This window comes from Mastomys coucha, unplaced genomic scaffold (genome assembly GCF_008632895.1).
Source record: "Mastomys coucha isolate ucsf_1 unplaced genomic scaffold, UCSF_Mcou_1 pScaffold7, whole genome shotgun sequence".
Lineage (NCBI taxonomy): Eukaryota > Metazoa > Chordata > Mammalia > Rodentia > Muridae > Mastomys > Mastomys coucha.
The window spans coordinates 64,037,051-64,048,287 of record NW_022196913.1 but is presented as its reverse complement, the minus strand read 5'-3'; positions in this window follow the sequence as shown (position 1 = coordinate 64,048,287).

Below are 11,237 nucleotides of genomic sequence, written 5' to 3'. Positions count from 1 at the left end.
AGAAATCCGCCTGCCTCTGCCTCCCAAGTGCTGGGATTAAAGGCGTGCGCCACCACTGCCCGGCTCTAAGCAGGATTCTTAATGGGCACAAAGTCTCCCAGTGAATCACATTAGAGGGGTTACTAACCCACAGGAGTCTTACATGTGCGTTGACACTATAGACTTTTGTAGATGCCACAAAAGACATGATGTATGTGTGACCTTTTCCCTTTGGGCTCCTGTTGACTCACCTGCTGAGCACACGTAATCAGGAGTGTGGTGACAGGGCCCAGAGTAGGAAACCTGTGCTACTTTGTACATGGTAACACACTGACTGCTCTTTAAGGCCGGTATGGACTGAAGAACCACCAGCAGAAAAAGAGATAAGGTGTTTCTTATATAGCCATTTCTTTCAAACAAAAAGATAGGCGAGGAAGATGAAGGGGATGAGAGAGAACATCAACTGGTAGGTGATGGGCCTGTCAAGGATTAGGAAAATGGGAGGAAGACAGTGGATGCTCATGATGAAGAGATGAGAGAGATGAGCGTGGGCATGCTGGGAAGCTGGCTGAGACTGAAGGTACCCCCTCGACATCTGATTTCTCCACACTGTCAGCTGAACTCTCCCAAGGGCTAAGACTTCCCGGGAGGGTCAGGTTTGACAGGTCCTCTTCCACCCACAGCTCTGGCCTCACAAAGGCTCATTCCTTAAGTCTCTCTGATGTTCTTCTTGGGTGGTGTCCATGGTCTTCCTCCTGTGCCAGTGGGGTCCCGAGGTGGGGATCCCTACAAAGGCTGGCTACATCTCTAGGCTTCCTATCTCTTGGCATCCTCACTTTCAGCCCCTCCTTGTGCTGGTGCTTGAGGAGGCCCTGACTTGGGGAGGGGTTCCTGTGCCCTGTCATTACTGTAATGCCCTCAGAGCACAGCTGTGGAGAGAGTGCCAAGATGCCATTTGGTTATCTTTCTTACTGGGTCAAGTCTCACCGTCCAGGATTACACACAAGCCTGTATCTTCCTTGGCTGGGAACGTTCAGCGGCAGAGCACATGCGGGTACACAGGCGATGAGCGCTGCCTGGTGTTTCACCTCTATTTTCTAGCCTTGGGTGTATTTGTCACTGTTTCATTAACAGGAGTGTAGGCCATCATGGAAGGTTTGAGGGATGAAAGAAATATGGGTTATAAGAAATGTGTATATTCCTCTCTCCCAGAATGAGTTTGAAGGTCTGAGCAGTTGAGACCCGGCTTCTTGGTGACCTCTTGTCCCTGCTGACATGTCTTGCTTTCTTATTCCTTGTCTTCACCGGGACTCTACCAGCTCATAGAAACCTGTGCAGGCATCTGAACACGTCTCTGTGCTCTCCACCACATGGAGGGCTTTTACTGACTTCATTCTTCTTTAAAGAGCTGCTATGACTAGTGCTCTTTACTTATTCCTTTCCCAATTGCTCTCTCTCTCTCTCTCTCTCTCTCTCTCTCTCTCTCTCTCTCTCTGTCTCTCTGTCTCTCTTCTCTCTCTCTGTCTCTGTCTCTGTCTGTCTCTATCTCTCTGTCTGTCTCTCTCTCTCTGCAGCAGAAGCTCTGAGGAGCAGAGCTTGCCTGTCTCCCTTGCTATCGACAATGCCCACAGCCGAGCCTGGCAGGGGCTTGGCTCACGTGGTCTTTATTATTCTGCTTCTGTACCTGTGGCTTCAGCCAATATTGTATCAAAACTGTCCAGGAAAGGATGACATCTCTAGTTTTTCTTTGTAATTATTCATGGGAAAATACAGTACAGTAACTATCACTGCATCATTTCTATCGTGTTCAGCATCGTAAGTAATCCAGAGATGGTATAGCATTCTTAGGGGAGCCTATATGTAGATTATATGCAAATTTCCATGCTCTTGATATACAGACGCTGCATGTACAGATCTTGGTGTCAGGTAGGGTCCCTGGAGCCTTATCTCCTACATATAGAGGGACGACTCTTCTCAAGATGTATTTGTGGAACTAATAAATTAAAATCATTGATCTTTTGGCTCAAAACAGAAAAATAATTCCAAGAGCAATTATACTTAAAGTGGTATTCAGGCATCTAGAAATAATGAATGTCTCAGTCAAAACAGAGACAGAGTATCGAATGGGGACCATGTAAACCGCACTGCAGCCTAGAGATTCTGATGTGCACCCAGGCAAACAGCTTCCTTTCTGACTCATAGTTACTTACCACCCTCAGGGGCCTGCCTGAGGGGATGTGTCCAGGAGTCAAGCCATAGAGGTGGCAGCATTAGCTTCTGAGGGTGGGTAAGTGGGCAGGTGTGGTAGCTGAGCCATCAGTCATACGGGGCCAGACATGGATGGGTTGAAACTGAACTTAGGGTCTAGGAGAGTGCTGTTCATGCGTCTTCTCCCTCCTTTCAGACCACAGACACACCATCCTCATAGCAACTCCGTCTTTCCTTTGAAATTATCTGAGCTAGATGTCAGGAAGTGACAGACAATGGTGGCCATACCGCCGTCTCAAAGCATGGGGGTCCTAGCCACCCAAAGGAGCTTGATGCTAGTACTATGTGCTGGTCTATTGAAGACAGCACAGACACACCGGCATGATTTGAGTGTGGATGACAGGCAATGGCTTCTTCTGCTTCCTCACTGCTGTGTCCTCTATCCATTGTCTCTTGCCTGAAGCTTCTGCCCACAGAAAGAGAAGGGGCAGGTTCTCAGTTTGGTTTATAAATTTTCCCTAAAGTGACCTGATGTCTAGCCTTGGGTCTTTAGGGAATTCCCGAAGGAAATTTCAGTCATTCCTGGGGTTAGATATGGAGTTAGATTTAAGAGAGAGGGGAGGAAGAAAGAGAGGGAGGGAAGGAGAGAGAGGGAGGAAGAGGGAAAGAGAGAGGGGGAGAGAGAGAGAGGGAGACAGAGACAGAGACAAAGACAGAAAGACAGATTGACAGAGAGACACAAGGATAACAGAGACAGAGAGAGGAGGGGGAGGGGTTTCTACATGTTCTGACACACTGCTTGCAACAGTGATAGTTTCTCTGTCTGCCCAGTATGTGTGTTCATTCAGGGTAACCTTGGGGGCTCTGTTCACTATGGGCATGGTGGACTGTCACTGCTACTGAGTCCAGCATGGGAGCAGAGTCCCATAGGCCTCAGAGCCTTCTGGGAGGAAGCAGTCTCTCACGGTTTTGCAGTACAGCAGGTTGAAGAGAAGAGCAGCCATTCCAAAAAGAGTATCTAGATTTTAACTTCATCCTTTAAACCAGCTAAACCAAAGATGGAGGCAGAGGGGACATGTGCTGACAAAAGGGAAAGTGTTGGTTTTGTTTCTTACGATTGGGGATGGGCACAGACTTCTGTGTGTATTTGCTACATGACTGACCACCCAACAGTCTCTCATGGGCTTGTGGAGTCACTGATTTTCTCATGGGACCAGGTCTGAGGTTTTCCTCAGAAGTAGCTTTCTGCCACAATTCAGAGGATGCTGTGTGTTTAGCGCGTGGTAAAGTCACATGGACTTTAGGAAGTGGCTGTGTGATCCAGTACCCCTTTCTGGTGCTATTGAATCCAGAAACACTATTGTCTGCCTGAGAACTTGGAAATAAAACTGGATTTCTGAAGGGGGCCCCATGACATCCGTGGGATTCTGAGGATTCCTGTTTACCATTTTGGGTCCTGATGTTGAGGGCTTGGTGGCTTTTACTCAATACTGTGTGCACGTGAAGTGTTCCTAATTAGTTCCACAGATGACAAGCATCCACCCAGTGACCCCTTCTGCTTTTCTCTTTCTGGAAGTTTTGTGCTTATCTGATTTCCTCTGTGGTTTGATTTGGGAAAGTCTTGGAAACACGTCATGGGAGGACTCTCATTTATAATATTTTAAAGTTAGATTCCAGGTCATTGAAAATATTAATGTTTTCTCAGCTGGGTGAGTTATTGTGTATTTGCTTCCCTGTGTTTGCTTTGGTTTTCAGTCAGAAAATTTAACCCCAGCAGAGGAGGCTTCGTTTGATTCTAAGTTGCAAAGTGGGATATTGGGGTTTGTGATTCCAGGTTGGGCTGCAAATGGCTCCCATCCCAATGCTCCCCCTACCCACCCTGCAGTGGGAGGAAGGCCAGGAGCTCTTTGACTTACTGTGGAGTGGCCTCTCCAGAAATCCATCATAAGTAGAAAACAAAGAAGTCACTAGCTGCCGTGGGCAGGCCCAGCCCTGTCGTTTACCCTGCGACCACGGGCCTGACTGGGAGGTTCTCCCTCTCTCCAGCATCAGCAGATAGCAGAACATGGCTGCTGCTAATCATGAGCCCAGGAAAAGAACAAGAGTCAAAACTCCAAGAACACTTTCTACTGGCTGCCAGCAAAATTCATGCCGTGGACTAGTCATGGAGATTTGGACTGGACACTCTAGATGCTATCACCCTACGTTAACCCCTATCACCCCTCTGTGTTTGGCCTAAGACCCTGTGACATTAGGTAGCTAGTTACAACAGTACATTTTGGAGTGTACGAACAGCCCAGTCTAAGAATATCATGAGATCATGCCTGAGGCCTGCAGCAGAGATTTTCTCCTTTGCCATCACCCACCTAGCTGCCTACTTACCTGATATTTCCTGTCTTTACAATTTTATTTGCTCTGTTACTATAAAACGCCAATGTAATTATTAGCCCATAGGAACATGGCATTTGGGGTAACCTGGATCTCTCTGGTCCAAGGTCATGGCCACTCATATTTGGCTCCAGAACAAACTATCTCTTTTTCCCTTTGAGGCAAGAGCCGTGTTTTGTGTTGTGCTGTCCGTGTGCACAGTGGGAAAGTCTAACAATGCATCAAGGTTTGGAGCTTAACGGCTACGTACATTTCTTTTCTCTGATGGTGGTTTTAGTACATTAAAGACATGGTGACTCTAACATGGGGGCCATCGGACAATGACTCAGTCCTGTTGCTTTCTATCCAATCCCCTTTTATCAATACAGCTTTGATTAACGCGGACATGCCAGCCAGAGAGACACAACATCCCAGATAGGTAAGGTACTCACTGGGGACTCACTGGGAACTCTAATGCTCACACACCACACGGCACTTCCTCTGCCATGCTATGTTGCGGTTCAATGACAATATCTGCCTCGTTCTGAGAGGATTTCATTCACTGGTCACCAGTGGGTGGCCGCTGCTTTCACAGGATGCCACCAGGAGCCTCTGAGCAGCCTTTTGAGAACCTATTGAATATTGCTTACTGTGTGTGTGTGGAAAGATACAGAATTTTGGATGAATTATAAAATCAGTAGAATTATTTATTTTTTCTGTCCGGACTAAAAAGAACAACCAGGCAAGCCTTCCACCCAGAACAAGAGTTGCCTAATGGCGGCCAGGGAAGGAATTCTTGACTGGGAGGCCTGGAACTGAGCTTTTACGGGTAGAAGAATCAGTTGGATTCTAATTTCTTAAATCCAAAACAGAATTTGTTGTGTGCTTCTGCCTGACCTTCAGCTGGGTACAAATTGAAATGGCAGAATTGATCTCCTCTTTAATTTATGACATTATGAAGAGGAGCAACAAAGCGTCCCTCTGCCTGCCAGAGACCTTCCCTTGAGTCTCCTGTGAGAGGCACGTTCATACGCTGGGAAAATTCTCTTCAACATGGACTCATGCTAGCTTCTCTACAGGGAAATGAGACCTTTGATTGTTTGCACGAGCAAACACAAAGCTGGAGACCAATAATGGTGCTGGGAGGGGTGCGGATCTTTGTGGGGGGTGGCTATCAAGTGCTGGGAGGGGTACGGATCTTCGGGGGGGGATGGTTATCAGACTACTTCAGATTGGCTTCTGAGTCCTTCCCTACAATTAGAAAGAAGAGCAAAGCTGTTATGTGGGAAATGCCAAAGCTGATGGCACTTCTAAAGTGGCCCTGCACTTAGAAATAGCCCTGGCAAAGTCAAAACCGAAAATGGAGTTACTTCTGTGCCGTTGTTTCACACAGGGGGATGAGCTGAGGAGTGGGCAATTTGCTGGATGTTGGGTACTATGGGGGTTGCCATTGCTACCACTGGAAAATTAGGTGTTTTGTAGCATACGTGGAGGTCTACCGTGTGCTCTTGGTGAGCTCATATCTGTTGAATGGGTTCTCAAAGCTAGTCCAGACCACAGCTAATCTTCAGTGTCAACACGCTACATGAAGTTCGCCATGTGGGGAAATCCGCTCAGGCTTATGTGGTGTCTTCCTCTTGAGCTGATCACACTCGGGAATGGTAGATCTCACCCATATAGGCTTGAGAACATGCCTGCTTCTTGTGTCCCTTCCTACATGACTAAGTAAGGGTCCCCCGAATGAGTTCCCACTTGTCTTTTGTTTGTGGAGTGCACACGTGTGCCGAGTGATTAAGTTCTGGGAGTGGAGAGCTTCATCCTTCTCTCAGGAGGAGTCTCCTTCACGTTCTGGCGAGCCCCTGGTTGTTCTGTCTTCATGGTGGCAATTCAACTGCAGTAAGACTCCATCCATGTGTTGCTCCAGAGGCAGGTATCTTTTGTTTAATCGCTCTGGTAGACAGAATAATGATACTCAAAGGGGTCTGAATACCATCACTGGAAGCTGGAAACATTGATTTAAATGATCAAGGAGAATTCATTAATGTTGCTACCCATCTAACCTTATACGAGGGTATTATCCTAGCTTGCTTGACTTGGTCAATGTGATTCCAAGGGTCCTTTGGTGGTTAGAATGAGAAAGGTTCCCCTGTAAGCTCATGCAAAAAACTTTTAACACAGGGCTATGTTAAAAAACATAGTCCCAAGTCCAGTGGTATTATTTGGGGGGGGGGAGTTTATAGAATGATTTAGCACAGGAAACCTTGCCGGAGGAAGGTCACTAGGGGAGGGCTTTGAGAGTTCTACATGGTCTACCTCCAGAGCTTTATCTCTCTGTGTGGCTGAGATACTGTGTCTTAGCCACCTGCTGCCATGCCTCTCTGCCGTGGAGCCATAAGCCAAGAGAAAATCTTGTTCTATAAGTTGCTTTTGGCTGTGGTGTTTTATCACAGCAACAGAAAAGTAGCTAACATAAATATAGAAGAGGAAGACTAGAGAAAAGGTCAGAGTTCTTCCGGGAGAAGATTGACCGTCTGTTGATGGAGACAGATGAAGAGAGCTAAGCTAAGAACAAAGGTCGGCCTTTAGGAGATGGGGAAAGCCAGACCCGGACGTCACTCTACAGTCTGCAGCATGGGGAAAGCCAGACCCGGACGTCACTCTACAGTCTGCAGCATGGGGAAAGCCAGACCCGGACGTTACTCTTCAATCTGCAGCGGAGACTGCAGCAGACACCTGGGTTCTACTGAGTGATTCCCATAGCAAACAGTTGGCTTCAGAACTGTGAGAGAACAGGCTTGTAGCACAATGTAAAAGGCAGTGAGTAGGGTAATTTGCTTCAACATCCTTAAAGAAATGAATGGAGTTGTTTTATTTCAAATTATGTGTGCCATTCCCTGGCTTTGGGTGATAGGTTCTGTAATCTCGTGTACTGTGATGGCTGACAATCATTGATTTCTTATGATTGTTCAAGGTCCCCTGCCCCACCCAAGGCACACACATTGTCAAAGCAGGTTCATGGCACCTAGGCAGTGTTGACCTCTGTTATGGCATGTGAGATGTGCCTCTTTTATCTATGAGAAAGCTCAGGCCCTGTGCCTAGTAATGAACTGGTAGCAAAGACCAGGTGTTTTAGTTAGGGTTTTACTGCTGTGAACAGACACCATGACCACGACAACTCTTACAAGGACATTTATTTAGGACTGGCTTACAGGTTCAGAGGTTCAGATCACCAAGGTGGTAACATGGCAGCATCCAGGCAGGCATGGTGCAAGAGGAGCTGAGAGTTCTACATCTTCATCTGAAGGCTGCTAGCAGAATACTTCCAGGCAGCTAAGATGAGAGTCTTTAAGCCCACACATACAGTAACACACCTACTTCAACAGGGCCACACCTCCTAATAGTGCCACTCCCTGGGCAGAGCATATACAAACCATCACACCAGGTATGGACAGTCAAGCTTCTTAGCAAATCCTGTTCTTGATGAGAAGTGCCCATGCTTTCCAGGCTGTCTGTCTGTCTGTCTAACTGCATGTTATTGAAGGGCTGGATCTGGAAGCATGTTGGGCTGGAAGGGAGAGGGACATGAGATGTTGAGACACGAGTGCTAGGAGCCCAGGAATGGCGAGGCTCATTGTTTCTTCAGCTGTCACCTATTATATTTTAACTTATTAAGTAGCTACCGAAGACTGAGCCCAGGACTTTGAGATGCTAGGCAAGTGCCCTGCCACCAGCCTACATCCCTGGCCCTATGACCTGTTTAGTAAATGCTGTGTCTTGGTTTCCTGGAGCCGGAGGAGATGATTGCTCAATGTCTGTGCAGCTTGTTGCAATAAAACCAGAAGGGCCGCATGAAAGCTTAGCTCCCACCACCAAGACTCTCCTACTTCTCAGGACCATGGACTGTCCACAGAGCATGGGAACCCTGGATGCCATCTGGTTCCACTTGATCTCCCAATTAAAAAGAAAGAGAGGAGAAAAATCAAACCACTGTGTTGAAATTAGCCAAACAAACTGCCGTTCTTGGTGGGAAGCCAGGGGTGCTTTTTTTTTTTCTTTTTCTTGGTTTTTCTCTAAGGCTACAAGTCAAAAGGTGTGGTCACATTCCCATCCTCAGACAGGGAAAAAAAAATCAATGATCTTTTCGGTTCTTCCTCCACCTTCTACCCCACTGTACCAACTGTGCTTGTGACATCTGGGCTCTCCTGGTCTGTGAAATGAACACATGGGAGGAGGAAAATGTGTGCTTTGCTGTCCTGGGTCATCTTGTGTTTAGTTTTCAGCATACTGAAATCTTTGTAAGTTGTGGTTCACAAGCGTCTTTATGGGCCACTACAACAAAATGCTTCCGGCAGATAGATCTTTATTTTCTGACATGTTTTGAGGCTGGAAGTTCAAAATCAGGGGCTGAATGGTTACTTTTTAGTGTGAGCTACTGTTTTAGCTGGCACAAACAGTAATATGCGTATATTTCTCTCTCTAGTCATCCCAAGCTTCGATACCATCCAAACAAATTAAAATTCACCTCAATTACTTAGATGAATGTCCCCTCTCCAATGGTATATGTTGCATAAAAGATGAGACCATTAGAAGCCTTCTCTGGCAGCGAAATATAAAAACAGAAGCACTATTATAGTGGTATAAATAATATATTGTTTATGGGCCTGCCATCCCTAAGGATTTTAAAAAGTTTTACCAACTTTGCCCATACTGTCTGTGGGTAAGTAATACCTGTATGTATTAACTTCATGATCAGCTCCCACAACCCAGGCCTCATATTGTTACTGGTCTCCTCCATATTGTATGTCATCATACACTTTCTCTTATTATTAAACACAGGTGTTTTGGGGCTGTGCATTCCCAGCAATAGAATGGCTGGCTCACTTCTAAGTAAGTGTCCATGCGTGAATGCGTACCATAAAATACCAAGAGGAATACAAGGAGAGCAATTAAAGTTGATGATTTCAGACTTTCCCTAACTAACATCTCAAGACACAGCAGACACCTGTAGAAAATACACAATGTATGGGTCTCATGCTAATTCTATTTTTCAAACACTCTTCTAGATAGTCTTATCATCTTCTTCTCCTCTGCCCCAATTTTCCTTGAAAACAGTAACTCATGGTCTATCTATCTATCCATCTGTCTGTCTGTCTGTCTGTCTGTCTATCTATCTATCTATCTATGTACAACATATAAAATATATTTTATATAAATATATATACATAAATATGTATTAAAGAGTAATGCTGTGACAGAATGCTGTTCATCACACAACGCTTCACATCTGATTAGATCATTATTTTTATATGGTCATATGACCAATGAGGGGCTCCTTTTCAAGGAGTCTCAACATTTTAAATCAAATCACCTCATCATAATTTTTTGCATGAGGCTATGAGCACTGAGGGGATCCCAGTGGAAGAGAAGTTTAAGCTCTGACATTTTCCTTTTGTTGAAAAAATGTAAAGTTTTATATTATGCTTAACATATTGTCTCATAGAAAATACTGTATTGTTAGGGTCTTATGCATGCCAGGCAAGTGCTTATACATTAAACTGTCCCCCTAGGCCAGAGAGGATGATGATGATGATGATGATGATGATGATGATGATGATGATGATGACAAAGATGAAGACGAACCTTTTGAGACTACATAACAAAATGCTCCGGAGTACGGAGTTTCACAAGGCAGAAATCCTTTCTGACAGAACTTGAGGCTAGCGGTCCATGACCATGTGCCAGTGTGGTTGGTGTCTAGTGAGAGTTCTCTTCCTGCACAAGCAGCCTCCCTCCCCTTGTGCACACACAGGGTCTTTTATGATGCAGTTTGTGTGCAGAGAGAAAAACTACAGGTTATCTCAGAAGGGCGCTAACTCCTCCAGACAAGAGTCCCATTCGCATAACTCCATCTCACCCTGTTCACCTCTCTGAGGCCCCAGCATGTGAATCTGGGATTCCGTTTACCACGGCACTGGTCTGAATTTTTGGAAGCATTTTACATAATTCTAGATAAGTTCTGGAAATTAAAATTCTCTTGATTGCTACAGTAAGGCGAGATAGAAAAGAGGGATGAGCCACTGCCTGGAAAGATCCCCATTTCCTCTCAGGTCCCACTACCTCACACCTGCCTGAGAAGAGTAGCCCCAGTTGAGGAGTCTGATGCGAAACATGTGACAAGTAGGCTAGCGGAGGTTTTGAGAGAAAAGCGTGGGATACCAGAGGCTCTGGCATGTCCTTCCCATGACTTCCCTGATCACCACTCTTCAATGTAAGCAAATTTCAATAAAATCATGGAAAACAGCACCTGGTTGACTGTTGAGTATGTTGGACAATTATCTGCTTGACCTGGGAAAGCAATCAGATCCCAAAGCATGTTGGCTTTGTCCAACTTGTTGAAAGATACAACCTTTATCTCACCGGAAAGTAAAAAGATCATGGTGTTTGGCTTTCTGTCAAATCAAAGATGTGAGCTCAGGGGACCTGAATGGAACAACTCCGGTATGGGGCTGGTCACTCACCACGCATGCGTGTGTTCCACAGACACTCTCTGTGTGCTCTGCGTTTTTCTTGTTGCTTAGGGAATAGTAGGGAAGTGAGTGTGGAGCATGTATTCCAGCAGAGGGGGAGAGAGAGAGAGAGAGAGAGAGAGAGAGAGAGAGAGAGAGAGAGAGAGAGAGAGAGAG